Source organism: Dasypus novemcinctus, chromosome 13 (genome assembly GCF_030445035.2).
Source record: "Dasypus novemcinctus isolate mDasNov1 chromosome 13, mDasNov1.1.hap2, whole genome shotgun sequence".
Taxonomy (NCBI): domain Eukaryota; kingdom Metazoa; phylum Chordata; class Mammalia; order Cingulata; family Dasypodidae; genus Dasypus; species Dasypus novemcinctus.
Window position 1 is genome coordinate 35,273,993 of NC_080685.1, and position 8,807 is coordinate 35,282,799.

Genomic DNA, 8,807 nt, shown 5'->3' on the forward strand with positions numbered 1-8,807 from the left:
TTTATGCTAGCAAAGAAAATTTTTCAGATATCTACCTACAACAGACACCATGGTCCAGTTCTCAGATGATGGTGGCTTGGATTGAGTTGTAGCAATACAGTGGTGAGAATAAATGGATCATGATCTATTTTGAGGGTAAAGCTGACAAGACCTGCTGATGGATTGACTGTGGGGTGTAAGAAAAAGAGGAAACAATGATTAATGCAAATTACGTGAATGTTGATACGATTTATATGGGGTTTTGGAGGGCATCAAAAGGTTTCTTTAGGGCATGTTGAGTTTGAAATGCTTAGTAGATATCAAAGTATAGAGTTCAGGGAGAGTTAGATGTATGGTTCTTAATCTTAGGAGAGAGTTCAGGGCTGCAGATATAAATTTGATATCAATATTTAAATGATACTGAAAGCCACGGTCAGTTAAGAACCTTTTGATGGAGAAATTATCCTGGATATCATCACAAGTGTCTTTATGGGAGGAAAACAGAATGAGATTTGGCACACAATCAAAGACAATGAAGACAGAGCAGAGAAAGATTTGAAGATATTGGCCTTGAAGATTGGCGTGACATGGCCACAAGCCAAGGAATGCCAGCAGTGACCGTAAGCTGGAAGGGGCAATGGATGGATTCTTCTCTTATTCTCCAGAGCAAACATAGCCAACACATTGATCAGTGATACTGATTTCACATTCCTGGAACTGTAAAAGAATAAATGTCTCTTGTTTCAAGCCATCAAATTTGTGGTAATTTACTACAGCAGCACTAGGAAACTAATACAGAAATTTTATCTTAGAAAATTAGAATTTTCAAAAGTATTTATAGAAATGAGTGACCTGATCAGAAATGAAATTAAAAAGAAGCCTTTAGGAATACTATGAGATTTAGTGAAGACTAAAAACAAAACTTGAATGAATCATGTTCCTGGTCATTCCCCTAGGCAACTGCTATGGTTGAGCAATAAGCTTGATTTTCTTGTGAAGGGAAAACTCGGGTAGCATATTGTTCAGATGCTGATGACCAGCTGAAGGCCCGAATCAAGTTGGCAAACTTGGGGTGCAGCACTGAGAGATGATTTTCTGGTCCTTTGAAATAAGGAACTGGAGGAGGGTTGTTACCCAACACACACTCCCCTTCCATTTTCTTCTCTGAGACCGTAGACTTTGCCCTATATCTTTATCCTGAGTATAATATGAACTTTAATGGGCTTGAGGGCCTCTGTTTGCTGTAGCTTTGCTCTTTAGGAGGCTTCTGAAATGTTCTAGGCTGATGAATTAGGCCATCAACCTGGTGGAGGCTCTTTCCTGAGGATTTTGAATGACCTGTGGAGTAGAACTTGAGATGACAGGAAGCCACAAAAGTTTATCCAGGCATTTTCCCCTTCATATTAATAGTTTCATATTTTCTGTTTCTGAGCTTTATGTATGAAGGCCTGTCACCTATTATTTAGCCACTGCCTATAAGTCAGTAAAACTGCACGTATGTAAGCATTACTTTAGCCCATCTCTTAAAAGTCCACCACACACTCCTTGCCTGTGCCTGCCCCTAACCAGTGGTTCTTCACGCATACAACATCCAGTGAGGCACACAGCAGACATGGGCAGGGGGATGGTGGCCAGGCTGGGGCTGGAGCTGCTGCTTCCAACACTGCTCCTACCCACGCAGATTTATTCAAATCAAACAACTGTCATAACACTTTCCAGTAACTCCCCCCAGAATGCGTGGGTGCCCCAAGTCCAGCTAATGCCACCACCCTGGGAGGTGGCAGTGCCCTGCAGTCTACAGCCAGCCCTTGGTGTTCTGGCTCTCCCTTTATGTCTCTACTGTTAAGAGACCCAGGCCAAAAAATATCTGTACTTCCCCATCTTCTGAACGCAGTCCAAATGACACCTAAAGTCCAGGGTGGTAATGACAAAACAGTCTCATAGAATCTACCAGTTCCACACCTTATTGATGCAGAAAATGTTGAGAATCCCAAATTTGACGTGTTTGAAGAACATGGGAAGGATCTGGCTAGAGGACAAATGTCAGTATTAAATCTCCTGGAGTTTCATGTAGAAGATGAAGAGAGACAATGTCCAAAATGAAGAGATTGTTTCTGCAAATTTGGCTTAAGAAATATGGACACTTAAACTCTACCTTGAAGAATGAATAGATTTTACCTTACCTAGAGAGAAAGAATGAGATGTGGAATGGAGACTCAGTTTCCATTTGATATGTAAAATATTTAGGACCATAAAATGATTATATCATATAAAAGCTTCCATGGTTCTATTTATAGGTGCATTAGAAGGAAGCTCAGGTGTTATGTAAATTCTCCATGTATTGTTTCACCAATACAAATTTAATGCTGATAAATGCTAGATAAAAGTTTTACATTGTTAAGCTATCACTGCTCTCTTGGGAACTGGGCTCTTTTCTCTGAGGCTTGGATTTGACATTGTATTTGACTTTTTATGAAGTAATCGACATGCAGTGATATATCGGAATCTACCCCTCAATGCAAGCATAATGAATGCTCGACTTATAAAATCAAATGGTAGGAGCGCAGCCGTGGTGTTGGTTGTGATTCTGGGCTGTTGAGAAGCCTCTGTGGCAGCTGGTGGCAGGTGGCTCGCGCGGACGCGGGCCGAGGAGGCCTGCCAGTAAGCGCAGCCTCAGTGCCCGGGACCCCGGCAGGAGTGGCTGGCCACCCGGAGGTATCCTCCTCCTCCTCCTCCCGCCATCCCTGGCCGCACAGCCGGGCTGCCGCCCGGGCTCACAGCTGCCCTCCCGCATCCCCATCGCTGCCCGCAACACTGCAGCTCCTTCCTGGCCTGTGGACCTGGGCATCACCCTCGACTCGTGATTTCAAACCTGGAGACCTCATCTTCACCAAGATGAGAGGTTATCCACTTTGGCCTGCTGGAGTAGATAAAATAGCTGATGGAGCTGTAAAGCCACCCACTATCAAACCGTTTTCTTTTTTGGAACTCATGAAACTGCTCTTTTAGGACCAACGGATATATTTCCTTACTCTGAAAATAGGGAACTGTACTTCAAGCCAAATAAACGAAAATATTTTAATGAAGGTTTATGGGATATAGATAACAATCTGAAAGTTAAAATTTCAAATCAACAGGCCTCAACTAAACAATGAAATGTATCATTTGATGTTGAAGTTGAAGGAAAAGAAACCAGTGTTTTCAAAGGAAAATACTGTTCATGAAGAAAAAGCCAGCAAGGAGGATATGACTAAATCTGCCAGAATAGAGAGAAAGAGAAAGGTGGACAAACAAGTAGAAACAGAGGAGGCAGTAATGACAACAGCAATAGTGTCTTTTAATCTAAAAGTGAGGCCCAAAAGAAGATGGCCTGCTGCTGCAGAAGTCAAGAGTCCAAAACCAAGAGGCAGACCCAGAATGCTAAAACAGCCTTGTCCTCCAGTGAGTGGCATGGTAGATGAAGAAGACAAAAGTAGGAAAAAGGGGCAAGAGGAAAAACAACCTAAAAAAACAGCTTAAAAAGGATGAAATGGGCCAGAAGGAAAAAGATAAGCCAAGAAAAGAATCAGACAAAAAAGAGGGGAAGAAAGAAGTTGTATCAAAAAAGAAAAATTTAGCTAAAGCAGGGGTTACATAAACCTCTGATTCTGAAGAAGGAGGAGATGACCAAGAAGGTGAAAAGTAAAGAGAAAAAGTGAAGGAACTTTCAGGCTGCTCCTAGAAGGAATACAATGAAAGGCCAACATGAGAAAGAAGCAGCTGCTAGAAAGCACAAACAAGAGGAACAACTGGAAATTTAACAACAGAATAAAAAAGAAGGGAAGAAGCCAGAAGTTAAGAAAGTCGAGAAGCAAGGAATATCAATAGATTCTTGGCTTTGAAGGATACATGCTGAAATTAAAAATTCACTTAAAATTGATAATCTTGATGTGAACAGATATATTGAGGCATCAGTTGAACTTGCTTCACTTCAGGTCACAAGGCAGGAAGCTCAAAAACACACAGAGATGATTACAACCCTTGAGAAAAATATGGCGATTCAAAGTTAGGTTATCCTGGAAAAATCTGCTTTTTTGTGGAACAAGTTTTAGAACGTGTTTTTGGTTGGTGAAGGAGATTCTGTGATCCCACAAGTTCTAAATAAATCTCTTGCTGAACAAAGACAGCATGAGAAAGCAAATGAAACCAAAGATCAAGGGAAGAAAGGGCTAAACAAAAAGGTTCAAACAGGTTCAAAGACTTTAAATGGAGGATCTGATGCTCTAGACAGTAATCAGCCACAACAAAATGGAGAGAGCAAGGAATAAAGCAAAGATGACCACGAGGCCAGCACTAAGAAAAAGCCTCCAGTGACAAGAGAGACTGAACAATCTCTGAGGGATTCTATAGTAGATAGCTAGTTGGGCATACATAGAACATAAAGAACATTGTGAAGTTTGTAATGGTTTTCATTTGAAATATTTAGACTGCTGAAAGTTTTAAATTTTTATAAGCATAGGTTTTGATTTTTTTTAAAAAGATTTATTTATTTATTTCTCCCCCCCCCCCCCCCCGCCAATTTTCTGTTCTCTGTATCTATTTGCTGCGTCTTCTTTGTCCACTTCTGTTGTCGTGGCATGGGAATCTGTGTTTCTTTTTGTTGCGTCATCTTGCTGCATCAGCTCTCTGTGTGTGCGTCGTCATTCCTGGGCAGGCTGCACTTTCTTTCGCGCTGGGCCACTCTCCTTACAGGGTGCACTCCTTGCACGTGGGGCTCCCCTACATGGGGGACACCCCTGTGTGGCAGGCCACTCCTTGCGCGCATCAGCACTGCGCATGGGCCAGCTCCACACGGGTCAAGGAGGCCCGGGGTTTGAACCATGTACCTCCCATGTGGTAGATGGACGCCCTAACCACTGGGCCAAGCACGCCGCCAGGTTTTGATGTTTAAAACTTGTTTTGAGGGACAAAATCCCATTATCTTTGTTTAAAAGTAATTAAATATTATTCCTAATTGTACTTGAGTGGTATTAGCAGCTACATTATACAGTAAATGTGGGAAAAATCCATTTAGAAAATGTTAAACAGCTTTTCTAGACATGATGGTTGTAACTTATTTTTAACTAGTATGTGTATGCTAATGTATAGTAGAAAAAGGTTACATTTTAAAAATTACTACTTATAAAAACCTTTCCTCTTTTCCCGAAATCTGTGCGGGGGGAGGGGGGGTGCATGATTTTTACAAATCTTGGATTTATCTCAACTATCTTTTCACTGTGGGTTTTATAGAATTTGAACATTTTTACAGTAGATAAAATGTTACTTCTATACAAGTACTCCTTCCTTTTAGCAAAAGTTAATTTTAATCTCATAGTCTACATTGTGCAACATTATTCTTCTTTGTAACAGTGTGTGATCTGTATGCCTTTTTGTATAACCATTAGATATCCAATTAAAGTTGAACTGGCAATTCTGTGAGGTACAAAATTCGTATTAATTTTTTTTTAAGATTTTATTTTTTATTTATCTTCCCTTCCTCCCACCCCAGTTGTCTACTCTCTGTGTCCATTTGCTGTGTGTTCTTCTGTGTCTGCTTCTATTCTTGTCAGCCACCCAGGAATCTGTGTCTCTTTTTGTTGCATCATCTTGCTGTATCAGCTCTCCGTGTGTTCGGCGCCACTCCTGGGCAGGCTGGACTTTCTTTTGGGCTGGGCGGCTCTCCTTACAGGGCGCATACCTTGCACGTGGGGCTCCCCTATGTGGGGGACACCCCTGTGTGGCACACTACTCCTTGCGTGCATCAGCTCTGTGCCTGGGCCAGCGCCACACGGGTGAAGGAGTTCCTGGGTTTGGACCACAGACCTCCCATGTGGCAGGCAGACGCTCTATCCATTGAGCCAAGTCCACTTCCCCAAAATTCATGTTATTTTTTTAAGATAATTCCATTTCATGATAGGGAATCCAGTGAAATCACATGACATTCCTGCAGAGACCAAAATAGATTATAAATAGGGATTAATCTGACTTTAGCATTATTAACTGTCTTGAATTCAACTATCAAATATCCTTTTTATTATAATTACTAGTAACTAAATATCAAGAACTAAATGATAAAAGTTTATCAAGAACTACATGATAAAAGTTTATTTTTGAGAAATGTCTCAAGTTTCTAAGTATTTTTTAGAAAAAGCAATCCATGATGTTTATGCAGTAAATATAAGTAAAAGCTATAAAAGAAAACTAACCTATTTTGAAAACATGGCTATATTAGAAGGAAATTTTCATTTTTATGTCATATATGTGACAAGTGCAAAGAGTAGAAACAAGTTGCTTCGAGGCAGTAGACAAAATAAGAGTCAATTGTACTATGATATTCTTTATATTCACATATATGGGCTTAAATCAGAGCAAATCAATGTTAACAGAAAATTTAAGGGTACGTTCTAAGACATTTTGAGCATTAGGTCAGTGAGTGGTTTTCAATAGCTAAAGGAGACTACCCATGTTTTGAAACTGTATGAATGTGGGAAAATAACTTAATACAAGATAGAGTTATAATTGAGGTCAGTAGTTTATAAGTTGCTAATAAAAATCGTGTGTGTGATATGCACTGCCACGTGGATATTTTTTTTTGTGTATGATAAGTTTGCATTTTTAACTCCAATCGTTGGATTTTTGCTTTTGAGAAGCCTTACAATTTAACTCTAGGAGCCATTGTTTTGAGGAAACTCTGCTCTATTAAATAAACCAGTCATTATTTGTTTGGATTTAAACAGATTTTATTCTAGTTAAGTCATAGTGTCAACCTGTAAACTTTTTTTGATTAAAGAGTTTTTCTATCAAAACTCTCCTAGTAAATTACTTCTTTGTTATTTGCAAGAGCAAGTGACAGAATTCTAGATTTGCTGTCATGGAAATGCTTTCTAAAGTTTACTGGTCAGAGATTGTGTTGTCAGTAGGAGGGGTGCACAGGTAACTAAAAATCTCAAAATGTAAAAATAAAGGAAATTTTTATCTTGTTTTTAAGAAAATCAAATGGTAGGCATTTCCTATCACATTCCCATCTAACAATAGTACCACATTCTTTTAGCTAAACTGATTCCAAAGACTAGAAATGCATCGACCATAACCAATTTCAAAATGCTATTTTTTGTTATTGCATATCTTTATGACTTAGTAAGTGATCTCTTTTGAAAGTAAAATTGACAGGTTGTAAAAGGCAAATGTGAAGGAGCCAAAAATAATGTAGATCAGTATTTGGGAAGTGAAGACTAGAACTTACCCGGCATTAAATTCACAAAAACCTTTAAACTCTTTCTTTAAATACTGTTTTTTTTTTTAAACTTCATGAATCAGAATAGTCACATTTGGAATACTTTTTGTACCAGTTAATATTTTTGGATAGTCAGAACCTGGTCCTAAGCTTAAAGTCGGCTTCATTCTTTTACAGTGTCTCAATGCACAGAAACCTTTTTTAAAAATAGACACTTCATGAAGTTTTCTGTTCTCCAGGCGGCACTCTGATCCTTAGATGTTTCAGTATCTAACGTGGCCGCAGTAGTATGGCCAGCCAGTCATTTTTTTTTTCCATCTGTGGAAATCTACACAGAGACAACCAGATCTAACATATCTCAAGCTACTCTGTGAATGAACACTCTCTTTTGCTTCCTATCTGAATGCTATGTATCTGTTTTGGATTGTATATCATGTTTGTGTATTTATGCCTTGATTCATAGTAACTTCTCATGTCATCAAATTGATTCACTTTGAACACGAACTATAAATTAAAAATGGCTGTAAGAAAAAATTCCAACTGCACGGTTTGGATGTGGGAACATTGTTCTGACTTCCTTTTATTTGGGCCACTAATTTGTGCTGGAGTTTTTACACAAATATCGATCACTTCATGTGAGTTAGAAAAAAAAAAAAACAGCATGGGAAAATGTCCTCCACTCTCTATTCTCTGATCTTTGCATGGGGGCCCTCTAGGACAGTTCCTGGTGTTCTTCTCTACCATTTTACTTAAGATCAGCCTAATGCATTAACCTAAAATCTATAAGAGAATCATCAAATGCAGAAGTGTCTGTGGTGGTCACTCCAGCTCCCTGTTGCTTTCCCCTGACTTACTCCAATTTTGGTGGTATTGCTCAGATCGTTTCCAAATCTAGATTTCAAGTCTTCTCTATAACCCCAGTTTGAATTAAGACAATCAGCTTTCTTCTTCCCTTCAGATGACCTCAGATCATCTGCCAACATTACCTGTCTTTTGAGACTCTTTTTCTAGGCATGGCCTCTCCTGTCTGCGTAAGCTGGAGGGTTACCACAGTACTATCCCCTGGCTGGTGCCCTTAAGTTGGTATCTCAGAGTTAACAATACTCTAAAGTACATTACCATTAACAAAAATATGCTGGAAGAAAAACAAAAAGACTGTCAGTCCCCTCAACCCTTCTAGAGCCTCATTGCTCTTGCAGAATTTGCAGTGCTTCCATGCTGTAACAATATGAGCCCACTAACCACTTGTACTTACCCAGGAATAATGCAGAAAGGACTGAGTAATTGTGAATATTTTATCATCAAGCTAATGCAGCTTATTCACAGTCAAGAGGATAATTAGTACAAAACTCCTTTTGCTATATTTGAGGAAGGATTTACATATTTGTCATTATTTTATGTCTCTATCATGCCCCAGGATTGACAGTGATAAATAACTGGGGTAAGGAGTCACATAATATTTAAATGAAAAGCAATTTCATAGCAGACACACCTCTCTCCAGGAAGTGCAGTCAAGTTCTGGTAGTGACAGATGACGTCTAAGATCTCTTCATTCTACTGCCTTCTAGTTTGTATT

The 8,807-nt window shown here is 39.3% G+C and overlaps 1 pseudogene; it reads left to right on the forward strand.

Annotated features, from left to right (window-relative positions):
- The first annotated feature begins 566 nt into the window (after window positions 1-566).
- LOC101439254 (PC4 and SFRS1-interacting protein pseudogene) lies at window positions 567-3,921 on the forward strand (annotated as a pseudogene).
- The last annotated feature ends 4,886 nt before the right edge of the window (window positions 3,922-8,807 follow it).